Below are 21,276 nucleotides of genomic sequence, written 5' to 3'. Positions count from 1 at the left end.
AATATCAATTTGATTCCAAAAATATTCATTGAGCTCCTGCCATGTGTGAGAAACTGAGCCAAGTACTGGACTTATATAAATAAATAAAATGCAAATTCTGCTTTTAGAGGGTTCACAGTATAATCTGACTACATTGCCTTTTCCCTGTCCTCATTTATTAAATTATTTTCCACCCTCCAGACAAGAAAGACAACCTATTTGGTCACATTTTCATGGGTGCTGTTTCCCAAGTGAGGCCTTGTTTAAAAATAATAATAGTTAATATGTATACATCACAAAACCCTATGAGATAGATACTATAATTATCTCAGTTTTACAACTGAGAAAACTAAGGTGTAAACAAGTTAAGAAATTACCAATATCACAGTGAATCAGTGATGGATCCTGGATTCAAATTTTGATCTTGAGTCAATGCTCTTAACTACTACTTGACAATGCCTGATATAGATAATATAATTTCTTACCTCTAAGCACTATTCATTCCATTAAGTATATTTTGAGTTCCTGTGAGCTTTCTGAAGGGCTTCATTTGTCTCTTAATTTTAGTATCAAGAATGAAATGAGTCCTCCTGGTAAACATGCTCTTACATGGTAGGTGGGACCAGGGAAACCCTCTTTGGATAAACTGTATGAAAAAAGCCTTGAGGTGTGTCTAAAATACTTCTTAAAGATAAAATACCTGTGAATATATGGTGAGTATCTCCTCATACATCTCATTTATTTAGGAAGATTCTGGCCTACACAGTGCTAAAACATTGGATTAAAACATTAAGTATGAAAACTATATACTACAAATGTCCAAAATCCTGATCTATGATTAGAACTTGATGGGAATCTTACAGACAATCTGGAAAAAGATCTTGATCTTGATAATTAACTGGTCTGTGATAATACTCATACTTGATTGAACTAGAGCAAACAATGTAAATAGAAATTCAAATGGAGAAAAAAAGTGAAAAGAATTTTTTTTCAGATTCTAGAATTATACATATTTTACCTCTTTGATATAACACCATCCCTCCATGTGAAGAGTACGTTGTAGGGCTAAAAACTATAAGACAAAGTGCATTTCTGAGATTCAGGGCATTAATAAGACTGAATACTATGAGATATTGACTGTTTCTTATTGTAGGCTTTTTACACTCAAACATTTATTTTCTTCAGCCAATTCAATGTAGTTTCAGTCAAATCAATTTCATGATATTGAGTAAGACAGAAGATCCAAATAACTGGCCTTGATTCATTCAATAAATACATATTGAATACATATTTTGTAGGTTCACACTAGGCACTTTGTGAGGTGATAAAAATAAGGAAGTGCACAAGACAGTCAGGGCTTCTTCCATCCTAGAGCTTATGATTTAGTAGAGGAGCAGAAATTAAATAATCACATAAATATGTAAATACAAACTATGATAAGAATCATGCAGGTAAAGTTCAGAGCATTATGAACAATTGTAAAAAAAGATATGATTTAGATTAGTGGGGTTATGGAAGGCTTTTATTTATTTATTTATTTTGTCAATCCTCACCTGAGGATATTTTTCCATTGATTTTAAAGAGGGCAAAAGGGAAAAGGGAGAGAGGAAGGAAGGGATGGAGAGAGAGAGCATGAGCGAGAGAGATCAGTTGCCTTTCTCATGCACCTTGCAACCCAGGTACATGCCCTTGACCAGGAATCTAACCATCGACCCTTAGGTGCACTCAATGATGTTCTAACCACTGAGCAACACCAGCCAGGGCATGGAAGGCTGTTTTAAATGAAGTTTCTTTAAGCCTGAAGTATATAAGGATCACTAGGAGTTCACCAAGCGAAAAGAGTAGGAAGATTATTTCCAGGAGAGAGAACACAATGTGCAAAATCCATGAGGTGGGAATGACCTTAGAGTGCTTCATAAAGACAGTATGGCTAAAACATGGTAAGCACAAGAAAAGACAGTGCAAGATAAGTTTATGGTCAGATAATTTAGAATCTTGTAGATCATAGTAAATAGGTTAGATTTCATTCCAAATATAATTAGAAGCCCTAGAGTGAGTTTAAGCATAAAAAGGGTACCGTCATAATAATATACAGGATGTCTCAAAAAATGTTATACACACTTTGACAGATAATAGCTCAATTTTGAAAATGAAATCCATTTGAATAAACATTGCCTTTATAATTACTTAAAGTGTGTTATATACATTTTTGGGGACACCCTAAATGTTTGTAACAGTTTTCTATGCTGTGTGGGGAATAGACTATAGAGAGGCAAGCATGGAAGTAGGGAGCTCTATTTAGGCAGCTCATATATTTGTCCAGATGAGAGATGACAGTGGCTCTAGCTAGATAAGTTTTGGCTGTGGATATGAAGATTTGTAGGTAGATTTAAAATACATTTAGGAGAAATAGTCAATAAGACTTGGTAATTGGTTGGATATGCATAGTAAGGAAAAAATAAAAGTAAACTGGCACACATTTTATGTCATGGATATAAACCAGTTAAGAAAAATTTCTGGCTAATATCTATAGTAGGAAAGAACAATTCTGTGATTCAGGGGTCTGATTACATATGAACAACAAACTAGCACATTTTTAAGGGGAGTGTTTAAAGCACATTTCAGGTGGAGTTCAACTCCCTCACTTGATATATGAAGGAATTAAGACTCACGGTGGATTGTGCTACTTTGCAAATTAATCTTGTATAGTTTATGAATATTTTATCTTACAAATTAGAGCATAAACTTCAAAACAGCATCACTTGTTTCAGAGACATCTCCTAATAGCACTTGCTATAAGACTAAAGACACAGCAGACAATAAATGTTTTCCAAATTAAAATGAATTATGCTTCTTTTTTCTCAGAAGATAGAACAAAATGGATGTTTTGATTACTGATAATGACAGCAAAGTGACAGAGTTCATCCTGGTGAGTTTGTCCAATCATCCAAAATCCCAAATTGCTATTTATTGCACCATGATAGCAATGTACCTGATTACATTGGTGGATAGCAGTCTCATTACTGTCATGGTTAGAGTTGATGGGCAGCTTCACAGCCCTATGTATTTTTTCTTAAGCAACCCATCTTCCATTGATGTCTGTTACTCTAGCAATTCAGTGCCTTTTTTGTTGATCAGTGATTTAAAAGACTACCCCACCATTTCCCATACAAGCTATTATGCTCAGATGACCATTGCTCTTTTTCTGGGGATGACAGAGTATCTCCTTATGGCTGTCATGGCTTATAGATTTATTGCAATCTCCAATCCCCTGACTTACACCATGATCATTAACAACTGGGTCTGTAAACAGTTGGCCATGGGAACCTAGTCCAGTGCCTTCTTTTTAGCAATAATACCAATCATTGCAATCCCTGCCCATTGTTGTGGACACAATGTCATCAATCATTTTACCTGTGAGATCCAGGCCCTGTTGAAGCTAATCTGCTCAGACACCCCACTCAGATTTATTCTGGGTCTGGCATATTCAGAGTGCCCCTGCCCTTCACCTTCATCCTCATCTCCTACACTCACATTGTGGTTGCCACACTGAGAATCCATTCTGTAGAGTCCAGGTTCAAAGCTTTCTCTACCTAAGCATCCCATCTGACTGTAGTCACCATATTTTATGGAACAGCCATCTACATGTACCTGAATCCTCAGTCATGGGAGTCCCAGAACCAGGGTAAAGTCATCTCTGCATTTTATGGTGTTGCATTCCTTATGTTGAACATCCTCATTCACACCTTAAGGGACAAGGATGTGAAAGATGTCCTAAGAAGAATAATTTGGAAGAAAATTCTAAAAAGGAACTGAATGGCCCACAGTGACTCATCGAATCAACAACTTAACATTTACTTGTAAAAATAACAAGGCATAAATACTAAACAATATTTTAGTAAGGTTATTAGTTTTTAAATGCATTTTTTCTATTTCTGACAGGCATATGATAAAGAACATCCTCTCTCTGAGAAAAACATGTTAAAGATTTACAATGCCATTTATTTAAGCAATAAATTATACAGGACAATTTTGTGGGAGAGTTTATAAAACAAAATAATAATTAGTACATTTCAATCTTGAGTGGTTTGATTTTGTTTTACTAAGTGAGAAATATTTTAATATTTTAAGATTTTTTTAAAATAAATGATAAAAAGCAAAGTTGCAAAATGGACAATTCTTACCTCAATGCTTTTTGTATGAGCTATATCATGACCCAGGCTTCAGAATGATGGATGTGAGTGGGTAGAGAGTGGAAAATTACTCAAATGCTATGTAAAACTTCCACATAGAAGCTTCTCCGCTGAAGCAAGGAGACCTTCAAGATTCTATAGATACCAAGGGCCAGAAATGATGACCCTATGGAACTTACTATTGCATGTATTGATCAGTAGAAAGGGCCACATTTACTCTGTCAATGTATACTACTCAGATAATTGCATGCAGCTTCCAAATTTGTTCACCTCACAGACATAGAAAAAATTTAATTCAGGAGGAACACCTTAAAAATGAACAAATGTGTTCTATATTTAAAAATTATGATGTTCATTATTTTAATATGCATAGAGGGTAAGAGAAGAAATGAAAAATCAACTATAATCCCAACACTCAGTGAGGCTTGCATAGGTTTTCAAATCCAGCAGACATGTATTTATCTGTCAATCATGGTCATGTGAAATTTAGTTACTTACATCTTTAAACTTCAATTTTCTCATCTGCAAAATGGGGATTATGAGTGTCTACCTCACAAAGTTGCTTTGAGTATTAAATGAGATAATATATAATTAAGTTTCTATCACAATGTGTGGGACATGGTAGACACTGAATACACATTAGCCAAAGAAGGGAAAATCCTGTCAATTCACTCTCTAACACCCACAACCATTGTATGAGTGTACATTTCCTTATGTCGGTACCCATAATGACTATATTGTCTAAAAATGATCCATGACAATATGATATACAGAAAAAGTATGTTCTTACTCTTATCTTAATTTAAATTTATTATGTTAAAAATGAGGTTGAATATGTTTCCCATGTTTATTTGTCATTTGTATTTTGAGAGTTAGGGTCTTTGTTATTGGGTCAAAAAAATGCTGCGTTCAGTGAGATATGACTAATTATAAAGCCCAAAATTTGTTTCAACATTGACTCCACCAGTGTTTTCAGGTACACCCTAACAGGTGATCCCAGTTTGATCCATTCTATTTCACTGTGGTAAGCACTCCTTCAATTAATACCTAATTGGTAAACAACAGAAGCCATTATAAATGAAAATGAAAATAAAACAATAGGAATCCCAACAGAGAAGTCTTTAGAAAGAAATCTATGGTGTTATGAAAATTTTGTTGCAATGAAACCAATTTAAGTTTGAATAAAATTCTTTTTACTTTTAATATGTTTTTATTGATTTCAGAGAGAGAAAGGAAGAGGGAAAGAGAGATAGAAACATTACTGATGAGAGAGTAATTGATCTGCTGCCTCCTGCATGCTCCCTATTGGGGATCAAGCCTCAACCTGGGCATGTGCCCTGACCCGGAATCGAACTGTGACCTCCTGGCTTACCACTGAGCCACACCAGCCAGGCAACCTTGAACAAATTCTTTTGTAAGTTTTGTTTCTGGTGTTTCTAAATACTTCTTATTTAACCTAAATTGCTCCTGAAACTAAAGGGAAAGTACTAATAACTAACTAGCAAGACATGGTGATCAAATAAAGTAAAAAACTACAAGGGGAAAACAAATATAATTCTTCAAAAGGAAAAATAAAAAGGAGTGAAACTGCAAATCTAACACTTACTGAAGTTTGACTATTTTCATTAAAGACTAACAAGAGGTAGAGAAGAATAAGCAATGAGATGTGCTTTTTGCCGACAGAGAGAAATTTATTGTGGAGAGGCAGAGACCATTTTAGCTACAAGAGAAAATTAGACGGGTAAACTAATCTTCCCTTTTGATTACCTCAGGAAGAAGTTAGACAGAGTTCTCTCTCTAGAGAGAAATATGTTACATCTGGAAGTGGAGAACAAGCTGCAGGAAGATTTCAGACATGAAGTCAAGACTCTGAAAACTAATCAGTTAGAAGTATGTACATAAGGTGTCTTTATGTTTAACACTTATTGAGGAAATTGTCTTCTTCAAACCTTCCTTATATTGCTAAATAAACAAGTTTGAGTTACAACAAACAGGCAATACTTTGGAACTACCCATGCCTTGGGAAAGGTTTAAATTTCTTATCTCTGCCAAACAGCACTTAAGACTTGCATCTGATAGTGGGCAACTCTGCCTCCCCATACACCATCTCCTCATAAGGTATGCCAAAATCACAAAGGGCCACCTCAGAAGGTGGAACTGATCCCTTAAAAATTGACATGGCTGAAGAAAGAACTTCGTGCTGTTTACTTGTAGCAGCAGAGTGAAGAAAATGGACTTGGGAGTCATAACTGTAACTTTTCCTGGAAGTGTTTATAAAAAAAGAAATTTAACATTTGAAAAAGGCTAAGAATATATCATTGATTTTTGAGGGAGTTTGTCAACAACACTGGTACTAAGTAATAAAAATATTTAATTATCTGAAGACTGCTCCTTGAGTTTCTACAAGTCATGAAAGCAGAGCTGTTAAATCTACCACTTTCATCATATGAAAAGGAGCACACAAAAAAGTGTTCATCTATTCCTGTAATATTTGTGTTGTTTCAATTAAAAGTCACCAGATAAAGTTATTCACTAACACACTTGTGTCAGTGGCCCTGAATACTGTATCTGCTTTACATATTTACACATGCACACACAGGCTTTATTGTTAGAAAGACCTCATTTGAATTCAGACATTTTGGATTTTAAAAGACCAATTTTTAGCTATCCGACGTTGTGCAAGTCAGTTTAATCTCTGATAACGCAATCCTCATTTATGTAGTTAATAATAGTAATAATAATGATAATAATAACAGTTTCTACTTCATTGGGTTGAAGGATAGTAAGCAAATGAAATGTGAGCAAGTATTCTTCTATAACTCTAGCACCACAGATGCCTTTATATTGAAATGACTAGTTTATTCCGTGTGTAGTCAAGTTATCACACTTGTCTTGACTAAAACTTATGCCTGGAATTATAGAGAGCATGTGTGTGTCTCTGGGTGTAACTATTTTTATTCCTTACTCACTTATTCAACCAATATTTATTGAATACCTTCTATGTTTGGCAATTTGTTAGCATTTGGGGATTTACAGTGAAAAAGATCAAGTTCCTGACCTTGAGTACAAAACTTTTTAATAGAAAGACATATATTAAACAGATTATCACGTATATAAATAAAACAATTTAGAAAGCATGAGAAATAGTACCCTGAAGAAAAAAACAAAACAGGAAGCTGGAATAAAGAGTAATGGGTGGGAACTATTTTGGATCAGATTGTAAGGTAAGATATCTCAGAAGAAGTAATATTTCAACTGAAACTGAAGAACCATATTAAATGCTTTGTGAAATTTGAAGATTGAGGAAATGAGTGTACTTAGAATAAGGGGAAAAATACAAAGACTCTAAAGAAAGAAAGAAATGTGCATTTTTAAGAAACAGAAAGAAGACAAGTGTGGCTAGAGCTAAGTGAGCAAAGGGATGGATAGATGATACAACATCCATTCCTTCTTTCATTCAACAACAACACTAATAACAAACACAAACACAAATTAATGTTCATGTGCACACACATACACACACAAATACAGACACATAAATAGAGATAGAGAGACAGACACAGAGCCTACTCTATGTACCAGGAATTGTTCTAGGCTTTTGGATATGTCAATGAGTAAAAAAGTCTGCATGTGCATGAGGCTTATACTAAAGTGTGAAGACATAAAGCATAAAAATAAATTCTATAGTATGTTAAAAAAATAGGAGCACAATAACTGGGATATGAGGAGAGAGGGCAAGGACTTCAATTTTAAATAGGGTGATCAGAAAACTACTGAGAATTTGGAATTTAAATAAAGAGAGGGAGAATTATGTGAATATGTAGGAAAAGAATATTCCTGGCAAAAGCTGTAAAGCAGAAAACTGCATAATATATTTGAAGAACACAAAGGAAGCAATGGGGCTGGAGAGGAGTGAGCCAAAAGGAGAAAAGCAGCAGATGAGTCCAGAAAGTAAAAAGGGGTCAAATTATGTAGGTACTTCACAACCATTGTAAAGACCAGATTTTTTAAAGCTTCATTGAGATATAATTCACATGCCATAATTTCACCATTTTAAGTTGTATAATTCAATAGCATTTACTACATTACAAAGATGTGCAATCATCCCCATTATCCAATTCCAGAATATTTTCATAATGCCAAAAAGAAACCCTGTACACGTTAGCCATTATGCTCCATTCTCCACTTCTCCCAGCCTCTGGCAACCACTATTTTTCTGTCTCTATGGGTTTGCCTTATTTAGACATTGCATATAAATGAAATCATACAATATGTGGCTTCTTTAACATAGCATAATGTTTTCAAGGTTCATCTATGTTAAATGTTTCATGGCTGAATAATATTCCATTGTATGAATATGTCAAATTTTGTTTATCTATTCATTAGGTGCCTGTCTCTATATTTTAAAAATAATAAGCTTCAGGAGGTGTCCACAAAACTAGGGAAATAGGGAAAGCCATATACAGCAATATATGTACATACTAGCCAAGTCTTGTTACTGTTCACCTACTTTATTATAGCCATCTTAGTGGGCTAAAATTGGTATGTTGTGACTTTGATTTGTATCTTCCTAATAACTAATGATGTTGCACATCTTTTCATGTGCTTACTTGGAGAAATGTATTTTCAGATCTTTTGCCCATTTTTCCATTGGGTTATTTGTCTTTTGATTATTGAGCTGTAAGAGCTTTCTATATCTTCTTTATATAAATCTTCATCACATATCCGATTTGAAAATATTTTCTCCCATTCTTTCAGTTGTCTAGTAACTTTCTTGGTAGTATCCTTTGAAGTACAAAAGCTTTCTAATTTGATTTGAAGTTTATTGATTTTATTTTGTGCCTTGTAATTTTGGTACCATATATAAGAAATAATTTGTACCTCTTAATCCCTTCAATTGGTAGTTACAAAATAGTCATGGGGATATAAAGTTCAGCATAGGGAATATAGTCAATAATATTGTAATAACTATGTGTGGTGCCAGGTAGGTACTTGAACTATAAAGGGAATAATTTTGTAAATTATATAATTGTCTAACCACTATACTGTTCACCTGACACTAATATAAAATAATATTGAGCTCAGCCGGGTGTGGCTGAGCGGTTGAGCGTCGACCTAGGATCCAGGTGATCAGGGTTCGATTCCCAGTCAGGGCATATGCTCGGGTTGTGGGCTGTGGCCGATCAATGACTCTCTCATCATTGATGTTTCTATCTCTCTCTCTCTCCCTCTCCCTTCCTCTCTCTGAAATCAATAAAGATATATTTAAAAATAAATAAATAAAATAAAATAATATTGAATGACCACTGTAATTGAAAAAAAAAAAAAAACAAACTAAAAAAGAAATCATTTATGCTTTCTAATATTTATGCTTATGTCACAAATATTCATGCTTGTGTTTATTTTATGAGTTGCAAAATTTTAACTCTTACATTTAAGACAGATACATTTTAAGTTAACTTTTATATATACTGTGAGGTAGGGTTCCAATTCCATCCTTTTGCATATGGATATCCACTTGTCCTAGTACCATGTGTTGAAAAAACTATTATTTTCCATTGAATTGTTTTTCTACCTGTGTCAAAAATAAATTGACCACAAATGTATAGATTTATTAGATGTTCAATTCCACTCCATTGAGTAATATGTCTATACTTATATCTGTATTACACAGTCTTGATTACTAGAATCTTTTAGTAAGTTTTAGAATGGGAATTTCGTGAATCTTCCAACTTTGTCTTTATTTTTCAAGATTTTTTTGGCTAACCTAGGTCCCTTGAATTTCTAAAAGAATTTTAGAATCAATGGGCCAATTTCTGAAAAATTATAGCTGTGATCTAGACAGAGATTAGATTGAACCTATAGATCAATTTGGGGAGTATTGTTATCTTACCAATATGGTCTTTTGATTCATGAAGATGAGAAATTTTTATTTAGTTAGGTCTTCTTTCTTTCAACATTTATTGTGTGTTTTTCAATAGATAAGTCTTGCACTTCTTCTGTTAAATTTATTTCTAAGTATTTTATTATTTGTTATGCTATTGTAATTGGACTTGTTTTCTTAATTTCATATTCATTGTTCATCCCTAGTGTATTCAAGTACCATTGATTTAGTATATTACTCTTGTATCCTGCAACCTTGTTGAAAGAGCTTATTAGTTCTAATATATTTTTCCTGTGGATTCCTTAGAATTTCCCATATACAAGATCCTGACACACATGAATAGAGATAGCTGTACTTTTTCCAATATGTACGTTTTTATTTACTTTTCTACTAACTACCTTGGCAAATATAGCAGTACAACATTGAACAGAAGTAGCAAAAGTAGAAATCATGGATTTCTTTTGGGATATTACAGGGAAGCTTTCAGTCTTTCACCATTAATTACAATGTTAATTGTGTAGTTTTTATTGATAGAATTTTTCAGGTAGAGGAGCATCCCTTCCATTTTTAGTTACCTGATGGTATTTTTTAAAATCTTGAACAGATATTTCTGTTCAATTATTTAACTATCTACTTAGATTATCATATGGTTTTTATCCTTTAATAAAGTAATATAGTGCATTACATTTATTTTCAGCTGTTAAGGCAACCTTGCATTTCTAAAATATCACTTACTATCACTTAAATTCAACAATATACATAAGCTTTTCTCTTATATAACTGAGTTCCATTGCCCTCATTTGTAATATTGTTATCATACAAATTACATATTTATACCTTATAAGCCATCAACATAATTTTATAATTATTCCCAACTCTTTGAAAGAGTTTGAAAAGGGGAGTGTCTTGATCTGATTTACATTTTAAAAGGGTAAATTGACTTTAATGTGGTAAGGGCAAAAGCATAGAAACTACTTACAAGGATATTCCAATAACCCAGTTAAAGATGATGGTGGCTTGCCCTGGCTGGGTGCTCACTTGGTTAGTGTCCTCCCTATAACCAAGGTTATGGTTTTGATCCCTGGTCAGGGAACATACAAGAATCAACAAATGTATAAATGAGTGGAAAAACAAATCAATGTTTCTCTCTCATCAATAAAAAAAAAGAAAGAAAGATGATGGTGCCTTAGGAAAAGGTGGTAATCAACATGGTGAGAAGTGACAGAATTTTGTAAACATTTGAAGGAAGGATAACCAGGATGCAATGATAGATTGGATCAAGGATGTGAAAGAAAGAGTTAAGGACGATTCAAATGTTTATGATCTAAACAGGAGATGTGGGATAATGGAGATGAAAATCCATCTCCAAATATCAGGGAATGTTTTAGAGAGAGGATGTGCAGGGAAAGAGCAAGATTTCAGTTTCACATGTTAATTTTGAGATGCCTATTAAATAAAAAAGAGATGATGTCAGTTAAGCAGTTAAATATATGAGTCTGGAGGTTAGAGGAGAGATGCAAACTGGAAATATAAATATGGGAATTGTCAACATATGGGACTATATTTAAAGCCATGGGACTGTAAGATCACCAAGAGATAAGTAGCTAGAGAAAACAAAAAGTTTAAGAACTGAGACCTGAGGAATTCCAATATTAAGAGGTCATGAAGAAAAAGAACATGCAAAATATACTGATATGGAGGGGTGAGTAAGTTATAAAGCAAATCAGAGGAGTGTGCTGTCCTGGGGGAAAAAAAAAATACCAAGAATATAATGATCAACTCTGTCAAATGCTACTGATAGACCAAATAAGATGAGACTGAAAAACTGTCATTTTATGAAGAAAAATCAAGAAATATATTACTTTTTTATTTATAAGTAGCTTACTGAGAGAATAAGTGAGTGTTCCTGAGGTTACATGGACCCCTCTTCAGAGAGAGAGGTATTTATTATATGAGGAACCACAGATAAACTGTATGACATTTTCAGTTTTGCTTCTAAATGCATCTGCACATTTGATCCTGAGGTATTTCATGAAAATGTCTTTTTTCTCTTTAATATATATATTTTTAAAAAGAACTAATTTGGTGTATGATAATGACAGTGTGGCTTATTTTGAACCAATTGTCTGTCACATTTTAAAAAACTGAAAAAAAAATATTTTAAATGAGCTATATGAAGACAGCAACTGGAGAAAGAAAAAAATGTTAAAAGAAAAAAGTCACCTGGGTAAGATACATGTCCATATGGTTTTCCCCTTGAAGGCACTACCCTATAAATTTGGTATGAGGTGGCTAAAACACAAGCAGAAATCTCAAGTCATATTGGTTTCATGTATTAGAGGATGGAGTTGGGGCTTGCCAGAATGGCTAGAAATTGAAGGGAGAAATACAAAAGAGAAGAATGTCACAGAGAGGTGAGTCCTAATTTTTATGTACAAACTCCCATCAAATACTTTGACGGCTTCTGAACTGCACATACACAGAAAAAAATAACACCAATAATAAAACTGACAGTAACCAACAGAAATAAGGCTGAAAATTTGGAACAAAGATTTTTAACAGTTGCTAACCAACCATAAGAGTGACAGAGTTTGAAGGCTGAATTCTATCAAGTTAGAGGACTTTTATAAATATCATAGGCTTTCTATTAAAACTCTTAAAGGTCCATGCCTTAGTAAGAAAGACTAAGTCTAAGGATTATGGATTTACCATAAAAGGCTAAGGGCAAAACTGAATCAGACTCACACTGATAAATTATAAAATGAGAGCTTCCAAAGTTCAAGATGATCAGCCTATAATTTAACGGTGAGCTAGAACCAAACTCAACATACTATTGAAGAGAATAAAAAATCTTTATGAACTATCATTGCATAGTACCCACTATGCAATCAAATATTACTAGACATGTGAATAAAGAGAATAATTTAACATAAAGTTGTAAGAAAAAACTGAGTAAGAATGGTTATTATAGTGATCCAGATGTTGAACTAGCAGAAAAGGGTAAGAAAGTTTTCATAAGTATGGTCAAAGTAAGTGGACAAATGGGTATTCCAACATGGAAATCAAAACTATAAAAAATAATCAAATTTAAATTCTAGGATTACAAAGTATACTACTTGAAATTAAAACTCAATGGCTTAGAGATGGTAGGTAAAAATGGTTAACAAAGTTTGAGACACAATAATCCAAATTACCCCATCAGGGGACAAGTAAAGATAACGAAAAAGTTTTAAGACACCATCAGTCATGTTGACTAAATTCACATTTGTAAAACACTGCAACCAACAATTTTAGAATACTGTACACATATGTACTTAGAAGTGCACATGATAATTTCAAGTTAAATAATATGCTGGGCCATAAAATATGTCTTAATAAATTTCACATGTTGACATCTAACAGGATTTCTCTTCTGGCCATAAATAAAATAATTTGAAAATCAACAATAATAGAGTATCTTGGAAAGTCCCACATATTTAGAATTTAAATAGCACATGGATTAAGGATGAAATCACAAGAAAAACTGAGAATACATCAAAATGAATGAAAATAAAAATACAACATAAAATTCATGGAATACAAACTAAATTAGTGCTTTCATTAAAATTTATAACTTTAAGTGATTATATTAAAAATAAGAAACATTTAAAACAAATTATCTGCATTTGAACTGTAAGAAATTAGGAAAAGATGAACAGAGCAAGCCCAGAGTAAGAGGGGTAGAAATAAGAGAACAAACCAATAAACTAGAAAACAGAGAATAAGCAAAACTGAAAGTTTGTCCTTTGAACGTGTTAATAAAATGATTAAACCCCTAGCAAATCTGATCATGAAAAAAGAGAGTTGACCTCTACTTTGTTAATAGTGAAGTAAGATCCCACTAGACCAGCACTCCTACAAATAAGTAGCTTGTGGAGGAACTGAGGAGTAAACAGAAAATGACAGAATCTGGTGAAGAGTTCACACTTGGACAAGACTTGGACAAAATGAGTTTCTATTTACATGGGTTTTTGCTTAAGGCCCATAGGCAGCATGGTGGTCAGGATGATGTTGGCAGGCAGGTAAGTCATCTTTCTGTTATGGGGATACAGAAAACTGTATGTAGAGAAATCACAGTGCTAATGCTGTGGTTACCATGAATAATGCTGCAATGCACATAGGGGTGATATAACTTTGCAAATAAATGTTTTCAAATTTTTCAGGTAGATACCCAGAAGAGGGATGACTGTGTCATATGGTAACCCTGCTCTTCATTTTTGAGGAAACTTCATATTGTTTTCCATAGTGGCCCTACCAGTTTACATTCCCACCAGCAGTGAATGAGGGTTCCTTTTTTTTCCACAACTTCTCCAACACTTGTTATTACTTCTCCTGTTGATAATAGCGATTTTAACAGGTGTGAGGTGGTTGATCATCAACCCATGGACCAAGAGGTCACCAGTTTGATTCCTGGTCAGGGCACATGCCTGTGTTGCACAATTCATCCCCAGTAGAGGGGCTTGCAGGAGACAGGTTATCAATATTTCTATCTCTCTATCCCTCTCCTTCCCCCTCTTTCTAAAATCAATAAAAAACATATTTAAATAAAAGAATAAAGGAGAAATACCATATGACCATTTTAATAGATGCAGAAAAGTATTTGAATGAAATTAACACCTGTTAATGATAAAAATCTCTTGGCAAACTAGAAATAGAAAGGAACATCTTCAACCTGATTAACAGTATCTACCAAAAATAAATAAATAAATAAATAAATAAATAAATAAATAAATAAATAAATAAATAAGCAACAACAAAAAAAACCTTATGGTCAGCATCATATTCAGGTGAAAAACTGAATTATTTTTATATAAATTTAGAAAACAGTTAAAAGTGTCCACTCTTATCACTTATATTCAATGTTGTATTGGAGTTTCTTGCTAATAAAATATGGTAAGAAAAAATAAAGGACATTAAACTGGAAAACTGTCTTTATTTGCCAACAGCATAATCTTGTAAGTAGAAAATAAGGCATTTATGAAAATAAAAAAGGTGATAGAAATAATAAGTGAATTTATATGGTTCACTCACTATAGGTCAATATACAAAATCAATTTTATTTATATTAGACATTAATTCCCCCCACACTCATCTATGCGTTCCATACAATTTAGTCAATACCTCCAAAGGAATTTTTGTAGAAACTGAAAACATTTTCTTAAAAATATCAAAAATAAAGAATCAAGAATCACTAAACAATTTCAAAAAAGAAAGTTGGATCTACTCTAAAGAGATATTTAGAATGGTATTATTTTAAGCATAAGCAAATAGAATAATGGATCAGAATAGAGAGTTCAGAATTGGGAGCCATATATATAGGGGCTACTGAATATTGACAGAGGTTACAAGGTAATTCAATGGCAAAAACATAGTATTGACAATTTCTCAGTAATAAGAAACAATGAACAACTAATATAAGAAAGAACATGGATAAATCTCAAAAATGTTAAGTATAAAAAGCTAGATACAAAAATGTACATACTGTATGCTTTCAAGCATATGAAGCTCAGGAACTGGCAAAACTAATCTGAGGTAATATAAAACAGAAGAGTAGTTGCCAGTGAAAGTAGACATTGACTGGAAGGGAACAGGAAAAATTTGGGGGGATTGTAGAAATAGTCTATATATATACTGAGGTTGTGATTACATAGGTATATACATTTTTCATAATTCAGTTTTATACTAAAGATATGTGTATTTCACTATATGTAAAATTCACTTCCATAAAAAATGAAAAAGAATACATAAGTCTTAGAAAGGCAAATAGATTGCCCAAAAATTTAAATTTGTGAAGGTGCCTTAACATCTATATCTTACTGTCTCAACAAACACTTTTACACTATGTAAGTGATACTCCAACAAGAAAAATAAACAATTCCATATTCTCAGCACTTCAACTCCAATCCCAGGTACAGTATATTAAAAGCCAAGCCACTGTGTCTTCCAGCTTTTTTTCTTCTATCTGCAGGTGCAGATCTCAGATGTTTTTCCAACTCCTAAAAGAATGGACATTCTTCACAGAATGCCTCAACTTTGCTTTCCAACTTATCCAAGCCTTATCCCCAAAAGCACGAACTATAAATGCATTTCAGCCACCTTGTTTGGTTTATAACGTTTGATGGAAAAGACAAATAGGGAGCTATCAACCTTTTTCTGGAGAAGTAAAACTAAGACAACCACAATATATTATACCTCCGTACTTATTCTGTCATGTTGTAACATAACTAAAGGCTATTTTTTTTTACCTGCTTTTCTTTAATAACCAAGGGTTTTGGTGTTCTAAATTGTTACTGTTCAAGCATCCTCTGATATAGCTATAGTCCCAGAAGTTGAAGGGATCTTAAGAGACTACAGCTTCAGCTCTCCACAGACAATCTCTAATCCTAGGATATGCCAATTTAGCAGAATGATGGGAGGTATACTCTCAGGATTACCTCATTCTTCATAAAAGTACTTGTACAAAACCATTACCACTGAGCTACATCCTCTCATCTTGTAAACTTGAAGAAATCTGCTTCTCAATAACAATAGCTACTATTTACCGCTTTCATCAGGCACTGCTGTGCATTGTTTTATTTTATACCCAAAAGAATCCTATTAGATAACTATGAGTATAATCATATCCATTTTCCAGATGAAGACAGTGAGATACAGAGGGGTCACACAATTAGTAAGTGGCAGGGCTGGGAATTCACCTCAGAATGAATTGACAGCAGAGCTGTCATTCCTATACCAAGCTATGCTGTTTTCATGCTAAATCTTCATCAGGCCCATAGCCTGGGTTTGATTAAGAAAGGAGTTTGAGCCATGAGTGAAACCTCTGATATTTCTTAGTAAATTCATGATGGGATTTAGTAAATGCATGATGGGAGGAGAAAAGCAGACATATGAACAGACTTAGAAAATTATTTTGAGGAAACAAAAAAGGGAAAGAAAGGAAAAATAAAGAAATGGGAAGGTATCACTAGGAGCATCTAGTTATCAAAATATTTACCTGGAGCTCTGATTGGTGTATCTCAGTGGTTAGCATGCCAGCCCACTCACTGAAGGGTCTTGGGTTCGATTCCTGGTCAAGGGCATGTATCTGGGTTGTAGGTTTGATCCCAGGCCCTGTTTGGGGCATGTGCAGGAGGTAACCAATCAATGTGTCTCTCTCACATCTCTCTCTCTCTCTCTCTCTCTCCTTTCGTCCCTCTAAAATCAATTTAAAAGAATTTAAAAAAATAAACGATAAACAAAAATGTTTCTTAAAAAACTTTATACCTTAAAAGATTCTATTCTTACATAGACAGTGGGGCAATCATTTTTTAAAAATAAGAACACACTTCTTTCAGTTCATGCCAACAGTATGAGGAAGAGTTTTTCAAGTTTCCCTGAACAGTTTTCAATATTTATTGCAACAATACATGTCTATTCAAATTAACCTCATCCATTCAGGTATTTAACATCAATATATTCACATTCAGAGATAAAAGAAGCTTTTCTATCAAGAACTTCTTATTAACTGTTCTTATCTGGTCAAATTTCACTAGGCAGACCACAGGAAGTTGTAGATCCTAGCGCTTCCCGGATATTGGACTTTCTCCCACATTTCTGCCTGGGAACTGCCAGCTGAATTATTGCTGTCAGAGACTTATGCAGTGTGTCTGGGCTTTGAGGTTATCTGATCAGCGCAAGCATTAGTGAGTAAAGTTTTCCACCACCACCACCACACCCCCCCCCAGCCAAAGAATTATAAACTCAGTTTCAGGCCTGGAATAATCTAAAAGGCCATCTTATCTAACTTCTAGTCAATGCCTACGTCACTTGAGCATCATATTCAGGCTTCTGTAATAATAATAGAATAGAAATAAATTTGTTGAGTGTTTACTGTATACTAAAAATAACTTTGTATGCATCATCTTATTTAATATTTGTAACATCACTCTAAAGCAGACATTATTTTACAGATGACAAAACTAAAGCTCAGAGAATTTAGATGGTTTGACCAAGGTCACATGGAAGTGTCAGGGCCAAAGTTCAAACTCATGTCTATATGCAGAGTCTATACCCTTAAACATCACATTGTCCCTCCTAACTCAATTATCTGTAGTAACTCCAACCTCTAATATTCTATCATGGTGTTTCTGAAAGTTGACTCATACTTGCCAAAATATTTATATCAGTGTTAGATTTATAAAAATTCAGTTACCATGCCTATGTCTTTCTATGTCTTCTCATTTTCCCTTTTACTCTCCCAACCAAAAACAAACAAACAAATTAACAAACAAAAAAAAATCCTACTTTGATTTTTAACATTAGTCCATCTTTTCATGATCAGAATAAAGTATATTGGCTAGCATAAAAGCCTATCCTAAAGACAGTACAGGAAAATTGGGATGAAAGATAAACCTGTCATAAGCCATTATTAAGTAAACGCCAAAAGTTTCATAGAGTTTAAATTTCAATAGGTTCAAAATACCTTGGTCAAAATGAAGCTCTAAGTTGTTCACTGGGCTCTATAACAGATTTTCAAGACTTGTTTGTCTAACTAATCTAAAAGTATTTGTATTAAGAGCTCCTTTCCCCTTCTACCTGGTGGATAGTGACTTCTCTGAAGGCAGGAACTGTGTCTTTTATCTCTGTTTCTTTTAAAGTATCTATTTATCTTTCCAACATTTATTGAGCACACTTTTTGTGCTTGGCACTGTGCTGAGTGCTGGATACACTTGAAAAAACACACTCTTCCTGACTCTAGTGAGGAAACTGAACTCTAAACCAACAGCTTCAATTTAATTCACAGAGTGCTTTAATAGAAGTATGTACAGAGTACTCTAAGAACACGGCACACTGTTATATACATTACATATGCTCAATATCCATTTATTAAATTTAATTTACTTAAAGAGAAGAAAAGTTTAATTCAGTAGAGGGACACCATGACATATGAGGTGGATCAAGCCCACCACAAGTATCTAAAACCAAGTGTTGCTCAGTGCAAATTCCTCCATGCCTCTCACTTATTTCCCTAAATTTAGGCCAGCACACAGAGGCTAAGGATATTAAAATGTATGAACCAATTCCATATCTTTTGGTGTTTATACCCCTACCTATCACTTTGCAAGTGTAATCTTACAGGAAAATATCCTATTTTTATATGGCCCAGAAATAAGTAATGAGTAGGTTGGGAATGATAATAGTGGCAAAAGTGATGGACTCCTAACTTTCCTGTGTCGGTACTGGTTAAACCTTCAAAGTTAGAGAGGGCAAGGATGGGGGATGCTTACCACAGGTGAATAAAAATGACAAGCTAAAACTGATATGAAAGTAAGAGCCTCACTGGGAGGAATTGACCCCCAGGCCAATCAGCTGTGAGGACAAGCTGCAACTACAGTCAAAGTGTAGTTGACGCCAACAGCAACTAAGGGTCAACTACAACAGGACAGTGCACACAGCCCACACACAGGGAAGCACCTAGAAGGCCCAGCTCAAGTGACTGGGGAGACTGAGCCACTGGGCCCTATAGGACACTTACTACACAAAGCCACTCTCCAAATTCCAGGAGACATAGCAGCTCTACCTAATACATGGAAACAAACACCAGGAAGCAGCCAAAGTGCGAAGGCAAAGAAACATGTCACAAAGAAAAGAACAGAAGAAATCTCTTCTAGAGAGAAGAGGAACTAAATGAAATAGATCCAAGCAAGCTACTAGATACAGAGTTCAGAATTTTGTTTATAAGGATGCTCAACCATATTAGTAAGAGTATTATGAAAATAACTGAGAAAATCGATGACATAATAAAGTACCAATTTGAAATGAAGGCACACAAACCAAAATGAAGAATTTACAGGGAATCAACAGTAGAGCAGAGGATGCTGAGAATCAAATCAGCAATTTGGAACATGAAGAAACAAAAAACACCCAACCAGAAGAGCAAAAAGAAAAAAGAATCCAGAAATATGAAGATAGTATAAGGAGTCTCTGGGACAAATTCAAGCAGCCCAACATTCATATTATTGGGATGTCAGGAGAAGAAAGAGAGCAAGAAATTGAAAACTTATTTGAAAAAATAATTATAGAAAACTTCCCCTACCTGGGGAAAGAAATAGACTTACAAGTCCAGGAAGCACAGAGGGTTCCAAACAAGAGGAACCCAAAGAGGCCCACACCAAGACACATCATAATTAAAATGCCAAAGATTAAAGACAAAGAGAGAATCTTAAAAGCAGCAATAGAAAAGCAGTTAGTTACCTACAAGGGAGCAACCATACGACTGTCAGCCAATTTGTCAACAAAAACCTTGCAGGCCAGAAGGGAGTGGCAAGAAATATTCAAAGTGATGAAAAGCAAGAACCTATCACCAAGATGAATCTACCCAGCAAAGCTATCATTTAGAATTGAAGGTAAGATGAAAAACTTCTCAGACAAATAAAGCTAAAGGAGTTCATCAGCAGCAGACCAGTAGTACATGAAATGTTGAAGGGTCTTCTTTAAGAAGAAGCTAATGAACAAAAGAATCTGACAAACAAAACAGACTCAGAGACATTGAAACATGCAACAGATGGTCATATCTCAGAGGGAAGAGGGAAGAGGGAAGGGGTGGAGGGTGGGAAGAGATTAACCAAAGAAGTTATATGCATATATGCATAACCCATGGACACAGACAATAATGGGGTGAAGGCCTGGGGAGGGGTTGGGAGCGAGGTGGATGGGGTCAACTGGGGGGGAAAAATGGAACACCTGTAATACTTTCAACAATGAAAGAAGAAAGAAAGAAAGAAAGAAAGAAAGAAAGAAAGAAAGAAAGAAAGAAAGAAAGAAAGAAAGAAAGAAAGAAAGAAAGAAAGAAAGAAAGAAAGAAAGAAAGAAAGAAAGAAAGAAAGAAAGAAAGAAAGAAAGAAAGAAAGAAAGAAAGAAAGAAAGAAAGAAAGAAAGAAAGAGAAAGAACGAAAGAAAGAAAGAAAGAAAGAAAGAAGAAAGAAAGAAAGAAAGAAAGAAAGAAAGAAAGAAAGAAAGAAAGAAAGAAAGGAGAGAGGGAGGGAAAGAAAGAAAGAAAGAAAGAAAGAAAGAAAGAAAGAAAGAAAGAAAGAAAGAAAGAAAGAAAGAAAGAAAGAAAGAAAGAAAGAAAGAAAGAAAGAAAGAAAGAAAAAGAAAGAAGAAAGAAGAGAGAGAGAGATAGAGAGAGAGAGAGGGAGGGAG

At 34.2% G+C, this 21,276-nt stretch overlaps 1 pseudogene; it reads left to right on the top strand.

Moving 5' to 3' along the window:
• The first annotated feature begins 2,857 nt into the window (after positions 1–2,857).
• On the top strand, positions 2,858–3,795 carry LOC107525775 (olfactory receptor 13H1-like; annotated as a pseudogene).
• The last annotated feature ends 17,481 nt before the right edge of the window (positions 3,796–21,276 follow it).

This window comes from Miniopterus natalensis, chromosome X, assembly GCF_054644295.1.
Source record: "Miniopterus natalensis isolate mMinNat1 chromosome X, mMinNat1.hap1, whole genome shotgun sequence".
Classification (NCBI taxonomy): Eukaryota; Metazoa; Chordata; class Mammalia; order Chiroptera; family Miniopteridae; genus Miniopterus; species Miniopterus natalensis.
Note: the sequence above shows the minus strand (reverse complement) of the source record. Positions and strands in the feature narration are given on the sequence as shown.